Below are 17,291 nucleotides of genomic sequence, written 5' to 3' on the forward strand. Positions count from 1 at the left end.
TTAGAGTCAGGTGTTCTCATTAGCCTAACAGCTTCAACTGACTCTTTGCAGGCTAATTTCCACCCTAACCTGGAGCAGCCCCTGCTCTGGTCAGTCAGGGAACAGAAAACTGCTTATCCAGTGGCCAGTACATCTGCCTTCTACTACTCTGCTGTACCCAACTGGCCTGGGTCTATCACAATATGTACAGTTTTATAGGGTTAATATAGAATAGGTTTATCTAAAATGTGCACTTAAAAGTACCCTAGTATGAACAACTGGAGCCAAACCAAACAAACCATGAGACAAAAATAAAGTGGTTAATTTTTGTCTAAAATGAGACTACAGGTCTCTCTCTCTCCCCCCCCCCAGCTGAGTCAAAACTAGATTATTAATTATTATTATTAAACAGATTTGCTAAGCAATTGATTTTCCAATCAATATTACTATTTGATCATTGGATGTATTTGTGAAAGTCTCCTCAAAGATGAATGGTTCTGCAAGAGTGTTACCATATTTTAAGAAAGTGACTTTGCATTTAAAAAAAAAGTGATTTAGATTTATAAAGATATTCTGATATAATCCACTTTGGAATTTCTTATGGAGTTTCAAAGAAGTATATCACATGGGATGCCATTGGACTAATCAAAAAACAAAGTCAATTTTCCTTTCCCAAAAAGGCTTGCTTAGTTTGGAGGAATTTTTTTTGATTGCCAATCAAATGCTTCAATTCAAGGAACAAAAAACAAAAAAAACCAGGGTGTACAAGTCAAGGACCAGACTATGCTTTTCTCAGGTACTCAAATCCCTATTGCAGTCAGTCAATTGGAGATTTAGATGTGCAAGAAATGCAAAAAAAAATTAAATAAAAAAATCAACCAGTTTATGCTGCACAATTCTTTTACACTGAATCATAAAGAGCTGCGATGAAGTGAGCTGTAGCTCATGAAAGCTTATGTTCAAAGAAATTTGTTAGTCTCTAAGGTGCCACAAGTACTCTTTCTTTTTGCGGATACAGACTAACACGGCTGCTACTCTGAAACCTGTCATAAAGAGCTCAGTTTTAAAAGACCAGAGTGTGTCTTCAGGTCCTTCAGTATTTGGGCTTGGTGTGCTCTCTCAATTTTTAATTGGCAAGAGGAAAGGTGATAATGACCTAGATTCCCTTCCTTCACCTGTTTTCACTAGTTTATTGCCAGCGGGTACATCTGCACTGCAATAAAAAAGCCACAGCATGGCTGCAACTGACCCAAGTCAGCTGACTCGGGCTTGGGCTGCAAGGTTATAAAACTGAAATGTACATGTTCAGGTTTACTGGGCTGGAGCCTGGGCTCCAAGATTCCAGGAAGGGGGAAGGTCTCAGAAGCTGGCCTCCAGATCCTACCTACACTGCAATTTTATAGTCCTGCCGCCCAAGTCAGCGGATCTGGGCTCCGAGACTCACTGCTGCACGTTTTTTTAAATCACGACGTAGACATACCCAATGACTTAATTGATATTACTCCTGATTTTCCCTGAGAGAGAAAAATCAGTCTTTAAGTCCTGAAAGATTATACTAATAAACAATGCCTTCAGATTTTCTAGTATTCTTACAATATTGAATTCTGAATAATCAAGAATGATTTTCCAAGTCTTCCATTTTGTCCTTATTTTATTAAATATACTATCCATTTTAAGAGGCCATTTAAAGGAAGACAATTGAGCCTTCTATACTTATGGTTCCTTTTTCCAATCCTGAACAAATCTAATTTAATGTACAATAATTTAACCTAATTAGTCAGTTCTTGCATTACACAGACATAATTTGATTTTATTCCTTCAAGAAGATTCTTCAGCTGTTCTCTCATTACTGCTGAGGTGGGAATTGATAGAGTTAATCTCCTGTCTAGTTAAACAGAGGTTTGCCCAAGACAGAAATTCAAAATTTGTGGAATGCAGCTACTTTATGCATACTTGTTTGTTTTGCCCAGTCTCTTCAAAATTCAAACTTTGCATACATCATAAAACCCAACTGAGAGAAAAGTAAGAATATACATACTATATATGTATACTACACACACACACACTCTCTGCCCAGTAGGCAACCTATAGCACGTGTGCCAAAGGCAGCACGCGAGCTGATTTTCAGTGGCACTCTCACTGCCCGGGTCCTGGCCACTGGTCTGGGGGGCTCTGCATTTTAATTAATTTTAAATGAAGCTTCTTAAACTTATTTTACATACAACTTATTTACTTATACATACAACAATAGTTTAGTTATATATTTATAGTCTTATAGAAAGTGACCTCCTAAAAATGTTAAAATGTATTTCTGGCATGCAAAACATTAAATTAGAGTAAATAAATGAAGACTCAGCACACCCACTTCTGAAAGGTTGCTGACCCCCCGATATACATGATTACTTTAAGCACATAACAACTACGCCTATATTTTAAAGATACAAACAAATCTTTAGCAGGAGTGTACCAAGATGACTACAGATTTCCTTTGAATGTTGTAGACGTGTTTGATATTTTTATTAAGCATCAGTGTTGGGGAAGATGCAAAATAAAAACAAACCATGCCCTGAAGAGCTTAAAAAGCTAAAAAGCAAGGACCAAGACACACAGTGTTATTATGGGTATTTAAAAAGAAGTTTAAAAGTTATTTTTGTAATTAGTGTCTTCAATGTAGCAATAGCATGGAAAGAGAATATTCAGGGCTTGAAAAATCCACTGTCCCATGGCATTCTGAAAACTTACCCTGGTATGTAATTCATTTTCCAAATAAAGTAAGCTTTCATTTTGCAAATGCAATGTTCTAGTACTGATGGTTGAAAGGAAAATGCTTTTGAATGCAAGCTGATACAGTGCTACCTTCCTGACTCTGCAGAAATAGCTTCAGAGCCTCTGATGTTTGTAGATTTGCTGAAAGACAGCAGCATTAAAGTAACACAACTGCATCAGTTTCATCACTAGAACGCACGTCTATATAACGCAAATTCGGATATAACGTGGTCGCAGCCATGGATCCCAAAAGTAAGTACAGTACAATTTTTTTTAGTATAGACACGACAAATCGACCACTGAGCGCTCTGTCGACTCTAGTACGTCACCAGAACGAGGAGCGCAAGCGCAGTCAACGGGAGAGAGTTAGCTATTCACGTAGCTGAAGTTGCACATCTTAGATCGACCCCGCACGGTAGTGTAGACAAGTCCTAAGACTATTGCTGTATGCCTAGAATGCCATACAAATGTAATGTAATAAAAATTTACAGGTACAGTACTGTTTATCTTTAGAAAGATGTCAAAAATGTCAGGCAAAAGGAAGGCTTACTCGGTGCAGGAAAATTGGATGCTATCGAATGACTTAGAAATGGCGAAACCCAGGCAAAGATTAGCCACGTTATTGGCATTGACGAGTCCACCTTTCGTGGATAGCTGAAGAATGTCGACAAGCTTAGAACGTACATTCATAACCTGGATGAAGAGCATGGCCTTCAAAGAAAACGAGCCCGTTTAGCAAATGAGGCCGATCTTGATTCTGCGGTATACACATGGTTTGTGCAAGAACAGAAGAAAGGCATTCCAATCTCTGGTCCGCTTATAGCCATGCAAGCGGAAAAATTCAACCGGAAACTTAATGGTGAATTCAACAATTTTAAGGCGAGTTCAGGTTGGCTATGGCAATTTCAGAAAAGACACGGAATCTCTCAGATTGCAGTTTCGGGAGAAAAAAAGCTATGCTGATGTAGACGCCGCACAACTGTACCCTGCAAAGTGGAGGGAAATTTTATAGGCATAGGGTTACTCAGAGGAACAGGTTTACAATGCAGACAAAACACAAATTTATTATAAAATGTTGCCCGATAAAACCCTGGCTGTCAGAACAGATGAACGTAAGAAAGATATAAACAGGCAAAAGATTGCCTTACTTTATGGTTGTGTGTGAATGCAACAGGCAAGCATAAATTAAAATCACTGTGCGTTGGAAAGTCCACATGCTTCAATGCTTTCATCATGTAAATGTGAATTGCCTGCCATTTTGTACAAAAACTCCAAAAATTCCTGGATGACGAGAGATTTTGAACAATGTTCTTCACCGAATTTGTCCCTTCTGTGCGAAAGCATTTGCGGGCAAAGCGCTTAGAAGAAAAGGCCGTTCTTTTGCTAGACAACTGTGCAGAGCATCTCTCCTGGCAAAAGACTCAGAACCTGTGATGGTGAAATACGGGTTGAATACTACCAAAAAAAAAATCACAACTTCCAAAATCCAGCTGCTTGATCAAGGTATTAATCGCCATTTTTAAGCAGCACTATCGACGGAACTTGGTATGACAAATGATAGAAAGCGAGTTGTCCATCACCGATTTTCTGAAGAAGTTGATTATAAAAGACTTTTACATTGGCAACGATTCCCGCAATTTATTACATGCTGAAACAATAGACCGCTGTTGGATGGTGGGACAGTCTCATTTGGCCACCCGCTCCTGGAAGAAAATGAAGAAAGCAGATCACAGTCTGATGAGGAATTCAACTTCGAGGTATTTATAGAGGAAGCTGAAAGAACAGACATGGAGTGGATGCAGGAGCTGTGCCAGCAACTGTCCAGGGTTGGGGTAACTGTTCTGCCACAAAATATCGAGTCCTGGATAAGAGGTGACGAAGCAGAAGAATTTTGTCCTGTTGCTGAAAGTCTAATGGATGACCAAATTCTTCAGGCAGTGCGACCAACAACATTCCAGAAGCTAAAGAATTGGCCTTCACCATAGAAGAAGAGGAGGAAGATGAAATGGATGTCGTTCCAACGTCAACTCTGACTGTAGCCAGCTTAGAGACTGCTTTGAGATGGTTTGAGACGCAAGATGTTGAGCCTATAAAAATTATGCAGCTACGTAGTCTTTTGCAGTTTGCTAAGCGGAAGCAGCAAGAAGCAAAAGCAACTCACTGACTTTAAGAAAAACTAGACTAGTTATTGTAATGTCTACTTTAAATTTCTAATAAAGCAACACTTTTTCTCGTTTATTGTTTCCTTCAAGTAGGAGTTTATTTTCTAAGGTTTTCTATACTTTATGGATGTGACATTTACTGTCTACAGTAATTTCATTTTAACGCGGTCCCAGCTATAATGCAGTACTTGGCATGGATCCCAAATCCCACGTTCTAAAGAGGGTCCGGTGTATTCCGAGTTCTGCAATCAGCAGTGCAATTGTCAAGAATCATGTCAGCTGCATACAACTGTTGCTTAGGAAAGCTCAAAGGGCTTGTCTTCAGTGCAAAGTTAACTTGAGCATTGCTCCTACTTAGACACTATGGCCTGGTCTACTCCACAAACTTAGGTCCACATAAGCCATGTATGTGTCTACACAGCCAAGTCTCTTCCACTTACCTAAGTGACCTGTAAAGTTAACTTCTGTATTGCACCTGCGCGAGAGGCACAGCGCTTGATTCGACATCCACGGATTGACCTGGGGATAGTGTAGACCGGTGGTTTTTAACCAGGGGTCCACAGCCCCCTGGGGGTCTGTGAGCCCTTTCAGGGGGACCTTGGGGTCCCAGGGCTGAAATCGGGTGCCCCAACCCCAGCACCCTCTGCAGGGCTGAAGCTGGGAGCAGCATGGGGCTGAAGCCAGCAGGCCCCCCCTCAAAGCCAGGAGCAGCATGGGGCTGAAGCTGGAAGTGGCTCCTGCAGCCCCGCCCCCCCAAAAGCCACGCAGGACTGAAATCCCGAGCCACAGTGATTCCCATGGGCAGAAACCCTGAGCCCATGGGCAGAGTTGGGGGGCATAGGGCCCCCAAACTGCAGTGCCTTACCCACAGTGGGTCAGTCTCCACCCCTCCCTCCTCCTCCTCTCCCCCAGTTCCCTTCAGGCTCAGGCCAGGTTGTATGGGAGAAGCAGGATCCAGGCATTGCAACTCTAGCTGGTGGTGCCATGGAGCAGGAAGCTGTGGCATTCCCGTCTGCTGCTGCTGGTGCCCAACATTGCAGCTGCTCCTCACCTCCCAGCCCTCTTTGACCACCCCTGCAGGGGGAGCTCCCTCGGGAGGGCCCCAGCTATCTTTTTTCCTGCATCCTGAGCTATCCCCGCTGCCCACACTCAGCTCCTAACTACCCCCTGCCTGCATCCTGAGCCACTCCCCTGCCCACATACAGCCCCTAGCTAACCCCTCTGTGTACCCTGAGCTACTCCTCTGCCCTCACACAGTCCCTAGCTACTCACCTCCCTGTACCCTGAGCTACTACCCTGCCCACACAGCCCCTAGCTACCCAGTCTGCACCCCGAGCTGTTTTCAAACTTTTTGAGCCGAGTGCCTCCTTTGAGTTACATCTTTTGGTTGCATCCCTTCACACCCCAGTCAGGCTGGGTGGCCTGATGAGGTGAGTCAGGGGGTGGAGGTGGCGCTCCCCTCCCTGGATCTCACTGTGCAGAGCTGGCCCGAGCCCCCCCAGCCCTTGCCCCCCAAATAGAAGTAAACTATGCCTATGCCCAAGGGTGCCTGCCCTGGCCTGGAGCCCCAAGTCCCACTTACCCCCGTTGCACCCTGGAGTTTTATAGCATGTTGAGGGTGGCACTCAGCAAGAAAAAGGTTGAGAACCTCTGGTTTAGACACTGCGTTGTGTAATTCAAATGAACTGGCCTCCAGGTGGTGTCCCACAGGGCTCCACTGTCACTGCTTTGGAGAGCACTTTCAGCTCCACTACAAGTCAGCCAGGTACACAGGAAACAGCTGCTCCCTATTAAAGCCCTGGGAACTTTTGAATTTTCACTTCCTGTTTGATCACAGTGGAGAGCTTGTCAGCACAGCGGATCATGGAAACTCAAGGCCGCAACGGACTCCAGCCTGGAGTACACAGGACGTGATGGATCTTATTGCTGGTGTGAAGAGAAGAATCTGTACAGACAGAGCTCTGATCCAGCGGAAGAAACACTGACATCTATGCCAAGATCACGCAGAGCATGGAGGAGAAGGGCTACACCAGGACATGCAGCTGTGCCACATGAAAATAAAGGAGCTTTGGCAAGTGTACCAGAAGACAAGGGAGGTGAACAGTCGTTCTGGTTCTGCCCCACAGAAATGCCGCTTTTATGACAAGCTGCATGTGATTCTTGGCAACAACCCCACCACTACCCCAAAACACTCCGTGGATACCTCCCAGGAGCCCTGGGTGACCTTGAGCAACAATGAGGAGGACATTGTTGACAAGGAGGAGGAGAATGTGAGGCAGGCAAACAGAGGATCTATTCTCCCCAACAGCCAAGAACTGTTTTTAACACAGGAACTCATCCCTTCATAGGGCCAGTTGGCAGCAGAGCATGATGCCAGGGAAGACAACTCCGGTGAGTACACATTGCCAATCAAACTGTAGGGGTTACATGCTATTATTTTTTATGTTTAATCTGAACAAAAAAAGTAGGTACAGTGGGTTTTGGTGGCCACTCCAGCTATGCAGAGGGTGCTGGCCAAAAAAAGACTGTTCACGTGCATGGGGAAGGCCCAGGAATCCTCTATGGAGATCTCTAGGAAGCTTACATGTGCAGGAGGTTTCTGGGAAGGGCTGCCTAATTTCATCCACCACTACAATATTAACTCTGCTGGCATCATTGCAGCACACAGCACAAGGACCAGGTTTGTACCCAGACACTTGCAGCATCTGCTCCCTTGCCACCTCTGTTACCCACAGGAGAGTGATCCCGCATAGGGTTACCCAGGGGAAACAGGGGAAGTTTTCAATGCTAGCCCTTAAACCACAAACAATTCAACAAGTAATCCACCCCGCCCTGTTTGATGAAATCTGGGTCACACAACCCACTTTCCCAAACGTGCCGTGGTTGTGGCTGGAAGGGATCACTGTGTATTGCAAGCAGCACTGAAAAAGAAGGGGGCAGGATGGCAGCTTCCTGTTTGTCTCCCTTCTCCCCCAACCTGGTGCCACGTTTGTTAAAAAAAAACCAAGCCCCCCCCCAAAACACACACACACTGTTTGGGGGCTTTACACTTGTGCCTGTCCTCAAGCACCATCCAGGTTGCTAGGAGAAAGGGGGCTTTTCTCAAGTTCCAACCTGTGATCCCAAGGATGTCTTCACAAAAGCAGCAGCACAAACCTCTCGCCCATGCCTCATGGCCTTACTCGCCATGGCTGGAGCAGCAAACTAACTCTTGGAATAGCCAGCCAGTGGTTACATTGTGGCTTGCAGGGAAGTGCATTGAGGGGTGTTGGCTTTTTAATAATAAAAAAAAATAATCTTGCACCAGAAACAATGTATGTACTGTCAATGCTATCCTTGTGCTTTGCATTCCTTACAGCTGAAACCTTGTCCATTGGCATATCCTCCACACTGGGATAGAGACTTTCCCAGATTAGAAGGTGGACAAAGGTGACTCAGGAGGACATGTTCAATGAGTTCATGTGGCCACTGAAAGTGACAAGATGGAGCTCAGAGCATGGATGATTAAACTATCTGAGAACCTGGACATGGACAGAAGAGCATGCAGGGAACTAAAGACAGTGTGCCACACAGGAAGAGATGCTGCGAATTATGAAAGAGCAAATCAGACATGTTAAGGCGTCTGGTTGAGATTCAAGAAAGGCACCTGGATGCTAGAGTCCCTCTGCAGCCTATGCTGAACCTGCTGCTATCATCGCCCAGTTCTACATCCTCCTCCCATAAACGTCCTATGAAACTGCAGGGCCGAGAGAGGGGGGTTGGGTATCCCTTGCATGCAACACCAGGGGAGGGTACAAGGACTAGAAGGCGCCCATTCCCATACCTACGATTGCTATTGCAGTACATTTGTAAGCAAGCTTCCTTGTTTCTCCCCACCCCACGGTGTTATGAGCCCTTTTGCCATAGGTTATCTTACTTTTCTTTGCTGTCTCTGTGTGTTTGTGCATAATAAAACTTAACAGATTGAGGAGAAAGGCTCTTTTTCATTCAACATACTGTGGTTGGTGGGGATGGAGTATATGGGGAGAAAATGCACTAGAGGGTACAGTTTGGTAAGGAACAACACAGATAAGTGTCACATTACTTTGGCTCATTGAAAACCAGTTTCAGCAAAGCCTCACAGAGACACAGAGCCCCTCAATGTGCTCTTCCTATTGCCCCAGTATCGGGCTGCTCAAAATTGACCGCTAGGCAATCTGCCTCAGCCCCCCACCCTGGTGGAAACTTTCCTCTTTGTTTCATAGATATTATGGAGCACACAGCAGGCAGCAGTAACAATGGTTATTTGACTGAGGTCTAACCTAGTAAGCAAACAATGCCAGCGACCTTTTAAACATGCAAAGGCATATTCCACCACCATTGCCTATGGCTGAACCAATCTTTACTGCTGTCCAACCTGCCTGCGTACGGTTTCCTGAGCCATGGGAGCAAGAGGTAGGCTGGGTCTCCCAGGATCACAACTGGCATTTCAACATCACCAATCATTATTTTGCAGTCTAAAAAGAAAGTCCCTGCTTGCAACTTTCTGAACAGACCTATGTTCCTAAAGGTGTGTGCATCATGCATCTTTCCTGACCATCCCACATTGATGTTGGTGAAATGGCCTGTGATCCACCAGCTCTTGCAAAACCATTGAGAAGTACCCCTTTCGGTTTACGTACTCTTTGGCAAGGTGATCTGGTGCCAAAATAGGGATATGCGTTCTATCACCCCACCACAGTTAGGGAAACCCATCATGGCAAAAACTATGTCTGCACGTTGCCCAGAGTCACTAACCTTCTTAGCGAAAGTCTGTTAATAACCCTGCAAAATTTGGATCACAACAGATCCCATGGTAGATTTACTCACTCCAAATTGATGCCCCACTGACTGGCGGCAGTCTGGCGTTGCAAGCTTCCACAAAGCTATCACTTCTCCACTGTCAGAGCAGCTCTCATGTTAGTATTGCTGTGCTTCAGGGATGGGGAAAGATCTTCACACAGTTCCTGGAAAGTGCCCTTACGCATTTGAAAGTTCTGCAGCCGCTGCTCATGATCCCATAGCTGCATAATAATACAGTCTCACCAATCAGTGCTTGTTTCCCGGGCCCAGAAACAGCGCTCAACCGTCAAGGTGATGCATGACTATTGCCAGCAACTACAAATTACTCTGCTCTGTGTCTTCCACCAGGGCTGGTTGCATGGCATCACAGCATTCTGTGCAGCAGCTCACATATCAGCTGTGTAAATACTGCAGGATAAGGTGAAAAGTGTTTGTAATGCTCACAACAACAGTGTACAGCTGAGTAGGGTCCATGCTTATCATGCTATGGCATCTACACGGGTAACTCAGGCTTAAGAAAAAGGGCACAAAAAAGGGTTGGTTTATTTGCTGTTGATTTCAGGGAGGGAGGGAGAGAGGTAAATGCATCATGGGAGGCTAACACCATGTTCCCATAACCACCTGCACCAATGTTTTGGTCCCATAAGGCACTGCAAGCCCAACCCAAAGTTCCACTATGTGCACTGTGGGATAGCTACCCACAGTGCAGCACTTTGTGCATTGATTTAAGCCCTGCTAGTGAGGATGCACTCTGCGAACACAATGAGCATAGTGTGGACATGCACGACTGACTTGCTTAAATCGGAGGCTTGATGTCAACTTACATGAAGATGTCTTAACTTTGTAGTGTAGACATGGCCTCAGTCACAAACAAAAAAACCCTTAACTTCAGGATGGTAGTGCTTTTACTTCAAGTTGGCTGGCTTATCAGAAGGGCAAGGAAAAAGTAAGGGCATGACTACACGGCAATTAAAAACCCGTGGCTAGCCCAGGCCAGCTGACTCAGGCTCATGGGGTTATTTAATTGCAATATAGATGTTCGGGTTAAGGCTGCAGCCCAAGCTATGGGACTTTCCCACCTCACAGGGTCCCAGAACCCTGACTACTGCCAGAGCCCAAACATCTACACCACAACTGAACAGCTCCTTAGCCTGAGCCCCATGAGCTTGATTCAGCCGGCACAGGCCAGCTGTAGGTGTCTACCTGAAGTATAGACATACCCTAAGACAGGGGTTCTCAGGACAAATTATTTGGTGGCCTCAGAGTGTGGCCACCAACTCTTGCTGATGGCCGCTCTCACACTTTTTTCTAAAATACTTAATTAGCTTTAGGAAAAACAAATAAATATGCACATATACACACCCAAATCATTGTAATTTATTTGTAGCTAGCTAGTAAATCTGTTGTGAAAAGTTATATTAACAAAAACATACACATCACTTTTCACAGCAGACTTACTCAGCCCTGGCAAGTGTGGGGACAAATTAATCCCCGGATGGGGGGGTTGGGGTAGGCAATGGGGGCCAGGGAGGCAGTGGGGGGGGCCACAGGACAGAGCCTGAAGCCATGCAGCTGGAGCCTGAAGCCCTGTGGCCAGAGCCTGTTGCCCCGCCACCCCAGGACTGAAGCCCAAAGCCCAAGTTCTCTAGTGTTGTGCCCCCGGGGGGGGGGGGGGGAGGGGAGGCAGGGTCCAACCCCCTATTGGCGGCTCCAGCAACCAACACCAAGCCAGTGTATCCAAGAGCAAAGAGGAGGGGCCACTGCTTCCCCCATCCCCACCTCAATTACATCTCAGAAGGTTGTGGCTGCATTTGAGTAATGTTGCCCTAAGAGACAAAAGCTTGAGTTAGCACAATTCGTCAGCTGCCAACATGACCACTTTGTAGCGTGGACAAGGTTAACACAGCTCAAGGGGTGTTAATTCTCTAATGCCTTCCCACAATTCCCTCCCGAGTGCCTAGAAAGGGCAGGCAAATTCTCCCATAATTCACTGTGAACGAATGCTTAGCCTGACTCCAGTTACACAAAGGGCCACAGCCCCAGAAGACTTCGTGCCACACCAATATGGACAAAGCAACTCAAATATTATTTTGCAGTGATGCTGGCTGTTCACAGTTGAGCTAGGCTAACTCAGGTCACTCAAGTGAAATCTGCAAAGAAGCAGCAGCAAGCACTGGAGTGATTCATGGGTGAAAAGGGGACCAGAAGTAGTGGAGACCCTACTTTTTGCAGTAGCAGGGAGGCTCCGGAGGAGTGAGAAGATACAAGGGACACCTTCAACAGCTGGAGATTAAGTTTCCAAACGTGTAAGACTAACTAGCCAAAGGTTATATATAAAATGTAGAATTCCAAAATGAAGTCCAGGGACAGCACCTAGGTGGAAATTTCATCATTTGGAGGCAAAACTGAGGTTGCCTCAAGACCTTACTGATAGGAAGGCACCCTTGTATATCTACATCTGCCTGTTAGGTCTACTTTTTAGGCTTAAAATCTAATTCATAGGCTTAAAAACATTACCAGACATCTCTTAGCCATAATAATGTTTTTACTTTTGTTTCAATGATCTTTCATTTTTCTGAATTTGCTGGTAGCTAGAGATGTAGCATTGATAACATTTTCTTATAAGAATGAATATTTTCCAACTGCAATAGAGCCTGAAAGTTATAACAATCTATAATAGTAAACAATGTGTTTTTCTCCCCCTTGTTACAATTTATGATTTTTTTTTTTTTAAAAAACTAAGTCAAAAACTGATATTCAGATTTTTCTTTCCCTCCTAAGGCCAATATCTTTCCTTGAGTTAGTATTTGTGGTGCTTTATTTAGTCCATGCATGAGTAACAGTGTTACAAAACTCATTACTCCTATTGTCAGTTAGCTACTGTTGGTACAGTGCTTTGAACATGTATATTGCTAAACACACTACTGTAGTAAAATATGCAGACAATCTAATTGAAATTGTGATAATGTCTTCAATAATTTTGATCTTTCTAAATAAATCTTTTTAGGTTTAATAAACATTGAGCCAGCAAATCTCTAATTAGGAAAGCTAGTGCGAGAGAATATTATCCTATTGTCACCCTGATGAATAAACTAGATGCCATAGAGATTGTATTTCTAATGTTTATTGCATTCTGCACAAAATTAGTATTTTAACATATACACCAAATTAAAGTGGAATTAAATGCTTGGTCAATAAGTCTCTCAGGAAAGTACCGCGGCCACCATCCAAGAAATTAACGTTTGTCTAAAGTTACTATAAAATATCTGAAATACTGGTTATTTACTATTCTATACAGTATATAGAGTATTTACAAAAGTATCCCATTTGCTATGATGTGACAACTGTTGGTAAATGCTGCCTTTTAAAACTACTATTACTGTATGTCTATGTTAACTCCATACTAAATCTAGACAATTGCTTTACTATAGTTGGGAGATGATAGCACCGCCTATTATAAAGGCTGCCTCACAGTTCACTGTTTCAGAGTAGCAGCCGTGTTAGTCTGTATTTGCAAAAAGAAAATGAGTATTTGTGGCACCTTAGAGACTAACAAATTTATTTGAGCATAAGCTTTCGTGAGCTACAGCTCACTTCATCGGATGCATTCACTGTAAGACCTTATTTTCAATTGCTGATAACTTTGCCAAACTTTAATTGTTTGGACTGAAAGTTTCCATGCTGGATGTCAGTCCCAGGCTGACATTTTTGGGAAGATTTCAGCTAAAACATTTCGAAGTGTTTCAGAGAATGAGTCTAGAGAAAATAACTGTTTTTCAAAATTAAAAAATTCTGACTTTTTCCCCTCTGTAAAGCTCTAGTACCCTGCATCCTTTAAAGGAAGGAAGTGAAATTTGTCAGGGGATGGCCTTTGTGACAGGGATGTGCCTTTGCCATCACTGTGAAAATCTTCCACATTTAGCCATTATATATCTTTAGAAAAGCAGATCAGTTTGCACATGCTTAGTAAAGACTTTAATTTACCAGCTACAAACTGACAATTCTGTCCTTAATGTGCACGCTCAAGCAGCTTATAGAGCCTAATGCTGCCCAGACTGCATAAGTGCCATTTCCATACAGCAACTGAGCAAGCTCCAGCCCTCACAGCTTCTACATGTGAGTAGACTCGGCAAATACCATTCCCATTGAGCATGCTCCCGCCAATCCAGAGCTACAAGGGTGAAGCCAGACTTTCTACTACTCAGCTGCTGCTTCAGGCTGCATGGTGACAGCATATAATGTACATGTAGCTACACACCATAGCAAAAAGAGCATTATGTCAACACTGCAGTGCGTAGTTACAGATGCTAGTGAGAAGCTCTGGCAGACGGGAAGCAGCAGGGAAGGGCTTCAGCTGATCCCCCATTGCTGAAGCCTTTCACTATGGCGAGGAAAGGTTCTAGCAGGGGGACGGCAACAAGGAGCTGGTGAACTCCTTTCCTGCTTCTTCCCCTCTGCCAGAGCCTCTCTCTGCTACAGGAGTCCTTGCCTGTGGTGGGGAAGGGCTCCAGCAGCAGGAAGCTCCCCTGCCAGAGCCCTTCCCCACTGAAGTTTTTTTCCTGCAGCAGGGAAAGGCTCCAGCAACTGAGAGGCAGCAGGACACTATACAGAAAGGGAGAAGTAAAAAGAAGGGGGGGGGAAGCAGTGTAGATAGGAAGGCACAGCTTGGATGAATAAAGAGCATGTAGGGTATGTACATGAGTGCAAACCACACCCGTCAGGTGTGTGTGTACTATACTTGCCTAAGCCAGGGGAGGCTAAGGGCTAGTCTATACTGGCAGCACTTTAACTGTGTAGTTGCGGCACAGCAACTAAAAAAAAAAAAAAACAACAAAAAAAACCCACCCACCTCAATGAGGGGCATGACTCCCAGCGCTGGGACACTGTTTACACTGGTGCTTTACAGCACTGAAACTTGCTGCTCTCAGGATTCCCCCCCACACACACCCCCAAGTGAGAAAGTTGCAGCGCTGTTAATTGCCAGTGTAGACAAGCCCTAAGCCTCCCCAAACCTCTGCTAATGCTCCCCATCATGGCACTAGGGTGGGCTGCAGTGGGGCTCGGGGCTCTTCCAGCCTCAGCAGGAGTGGGGGGGGAAATAAGAGGGGAGTTAGCATGTCTTATCATGGTGTAATTTTAAAATTGATACTATTAGAAAAATTCCAATCAAACTATACAGAACGCTCATGCACAATTGTGAAAGGTAAAAAGAACACATTTTCCCTTCACGCGATTTACGGTGCTCCATGATCTTGAACAATAATTTACTGAGACTTTTTATTTTGATTGTGATAACTGTATGCATACACTATGACTACAGGACTGTAAAACAAGACTTGCACACAGCATAAACATATGCTATAATATTGCCGATAGATTAGTAGGTATTAAATATTTACATTTAATATAAACAAAGAATATCTTGTTCATTCTCTAACATGAACACATTGCAACAGATATATTTAACAATACACTCCACTGCGCATGCTTCTTCCTTTGGGGAGAGGATAAGAACAAACAACAGATACAGATGTTTAGTCGCATGGCTTGATGCACTACTGGAAGCACTCAAATAATACAGTGATGAACATAGTATAAAAACCTAAATAGAATAAGACTTGTTCACATACAAATAGACTATTTAAAATGACAGGTTATTGCTTATGACACTATTAAGTAGGTGAAGGTAAACCTAATGATAGCAAAGAAAATATTGAACCCTGGAAAGATATAGCAGAGCCATCAAGGGAAGCGAGATATTAAAGTGCTCATGGATACATACAAGATAAGTCCCAGTAAGTAACAAAAGAAGTGACACTATGCAAGTATAACTTATTTGCTCTTTGCATTGTACAATACAAAAGATGTGAGAAGTTAACTAAACCAATCTGAATATTATTTACTCATTTTATTGAAACTCATCAATCAAATCATATTACATGAAACAAAAACAGAATGCCTTAATAACACTATCTACCTAACCGCATCTCAAGATAGTGGGTGTGCATATCTCATGCAACAGCAGGTGTCATCAAGAAAAACATGTCCCAAACATGCTGTGCTACCAGTTGGTTACCAAACTCTGTAAGGCCACTTAAATCATCTAGAAAAAACAGCTCAAAACAACAAAAACCAATACGTGTTTCCTTGTAAATAACAAAGTTGGCTTAATCCAATATCTTAGTCTCCTGAAAAGCTTTAAAGTTTTCACTTTGAAGATGGGGGGGGGGGGGAGGGGGAATGACCAAGCTTACAAAATATGGTGAAACCTGCACTAAGGATTTCCTTAGTTACTTCTGTGTAAGCATCGTCTTCTGTGCCCATCACTCTGTGCCACTCTACAGTACAAGTGTGATGGAGAGGACTATGAAACGGACAACGGTTAAGAAAAGAGGGAAGAAATCATCCAAAAAGGCTCAGGGAAGGGAGAAAAGTTACAATCTAAGTTTTCCAGGAAAATGCTATTCCTCCTGTAGATAAAGTATTTTCTGAACTTAGTAACTGACTTTCGCTACTGCCTAGAACCGCTACCCCCAGCACTGCAATGTAATGTTTTTCGCCCTGCCGGAGAGCGGGTGCTCACCGAGGCTAATTACTGCTATCGCCACCCGACGCCGCCTCTCTGACTCACACAGACAGCCGCGGGAGACCGAGCTCCTTGATGGTCCTTATAGCACCAAGCTCAGCGCCGCCCCGGGCTGAAGAGGCTGGGCCCGGGAACAGCCCCGCCCGCCCGTCGGGGCCAGGGATAGCGGTAGAGGAACCACAAACACGGCTCTGCCCCAGCGAGCAACAAAGTTACCGCCCGCCCACAAGCGGCGCCGAGGGGAGAGGTGGGGAGGGGCTTTGCGGACCCCGGAGCCGGGGCAACCCCCCCTCCCTCGCTGCTCTATGGGGTGGGGGGGAAGCCCAGACTCAGCCAGACACCCCGCCCGCCACCCCGCGGACAGATAAACAAACCCCCTCAGCCCCACACGGGACCCCCGCAGTTCCCGCCCCCGCCGGCACGCACCCGTTCAGCTCCCCTGGAACTTTAGGCCCACACAGACCACGGGACCCTGCTCGGGCACCAGCCCCGGCCCCGGCCCCGGCCCCGGCCCCTTACCGGGTCCCGCCGCTGCCACCACCGCGTCCCCGCGCAGCGCCAGCCGCCCCGCTCTTATCCCTGTGACAGCGGCCGCCCGCCCCTGCCGGGATCCGGCCTCTCCTGCCGCCGCGACCAGAGCCGCCCCCTCCCGCTCCGTCACCCGGGAAACGCTGAGCTCACCCTCCCTGCCCCGGCGACGCGCCAGAGACCAATCAGGGGCGCCGGCTCCTCGCCAGGCGATCACGTGTGTCCTACGGGCCAATGGGAAACGCAGCCCCGAACGTGACGCGGGCAGGGGGATTCCTTGGGCGGGGCGCTCGCCTCTACCCAGACCTGATCCCCTCATGCCCCGCCCACTGCCCCTCCCCCCTCCACACCCCTCCCGTCTGCCCTGTCTCCCCCACCGCTTGTCACCCTTCCTTGCATCTGGAGTCACTGGGGGGAACGAGCTGGGGACCCCGGGGCTGGGCTCCGCG

The 17,291-nt window shown here is 45.5% G+C and overlaps 1 protein-coding gene across 3 annotated transcripts in view; it reads right to left on the bottom strand.

The window, feature by feature from the left end:
- Positions 1-16,990, bottom strand: part of LYST (lysosomal trafficking regulator) — a 169,502-nt gene extending 152,512 nt beyond the window's left edge. Inside the window, exon 1 of one of the 3 annotated variants that reach the window (XM_038394616.2) lies at positions 16,834-16,990. The gene's annotated coding sequence lies outside the window, so the exon portion shown is untranslated. Of the gene's footprint in view, positions 1-16,311; positions 16,555-16,833 lie in introns of those variants that run through there. The other 2 variants (XM_043511408.1, XM_038394618.2) reach the window with 2 other exon arrangements.
- Positions 16,991-17,291: the final 301 nt, after the last annotated feature.

The sequence above is a fragment of the Dermochelys coriacea genome, chromosome 3 (assembly GCF_009764565.3).
Source record: "Dermochelys coriacea isolate rDerCor1 chromosome 3, rDerCor1.pri.v4, whole genome shotgun sequence".
Classification (NCBI taxonomy): domain Eukaryota; kingdom Metazoa; phylum Chordata; order Testudines; family Dermochelyidae; genus Dermochelys; species Dermochelys coriacea.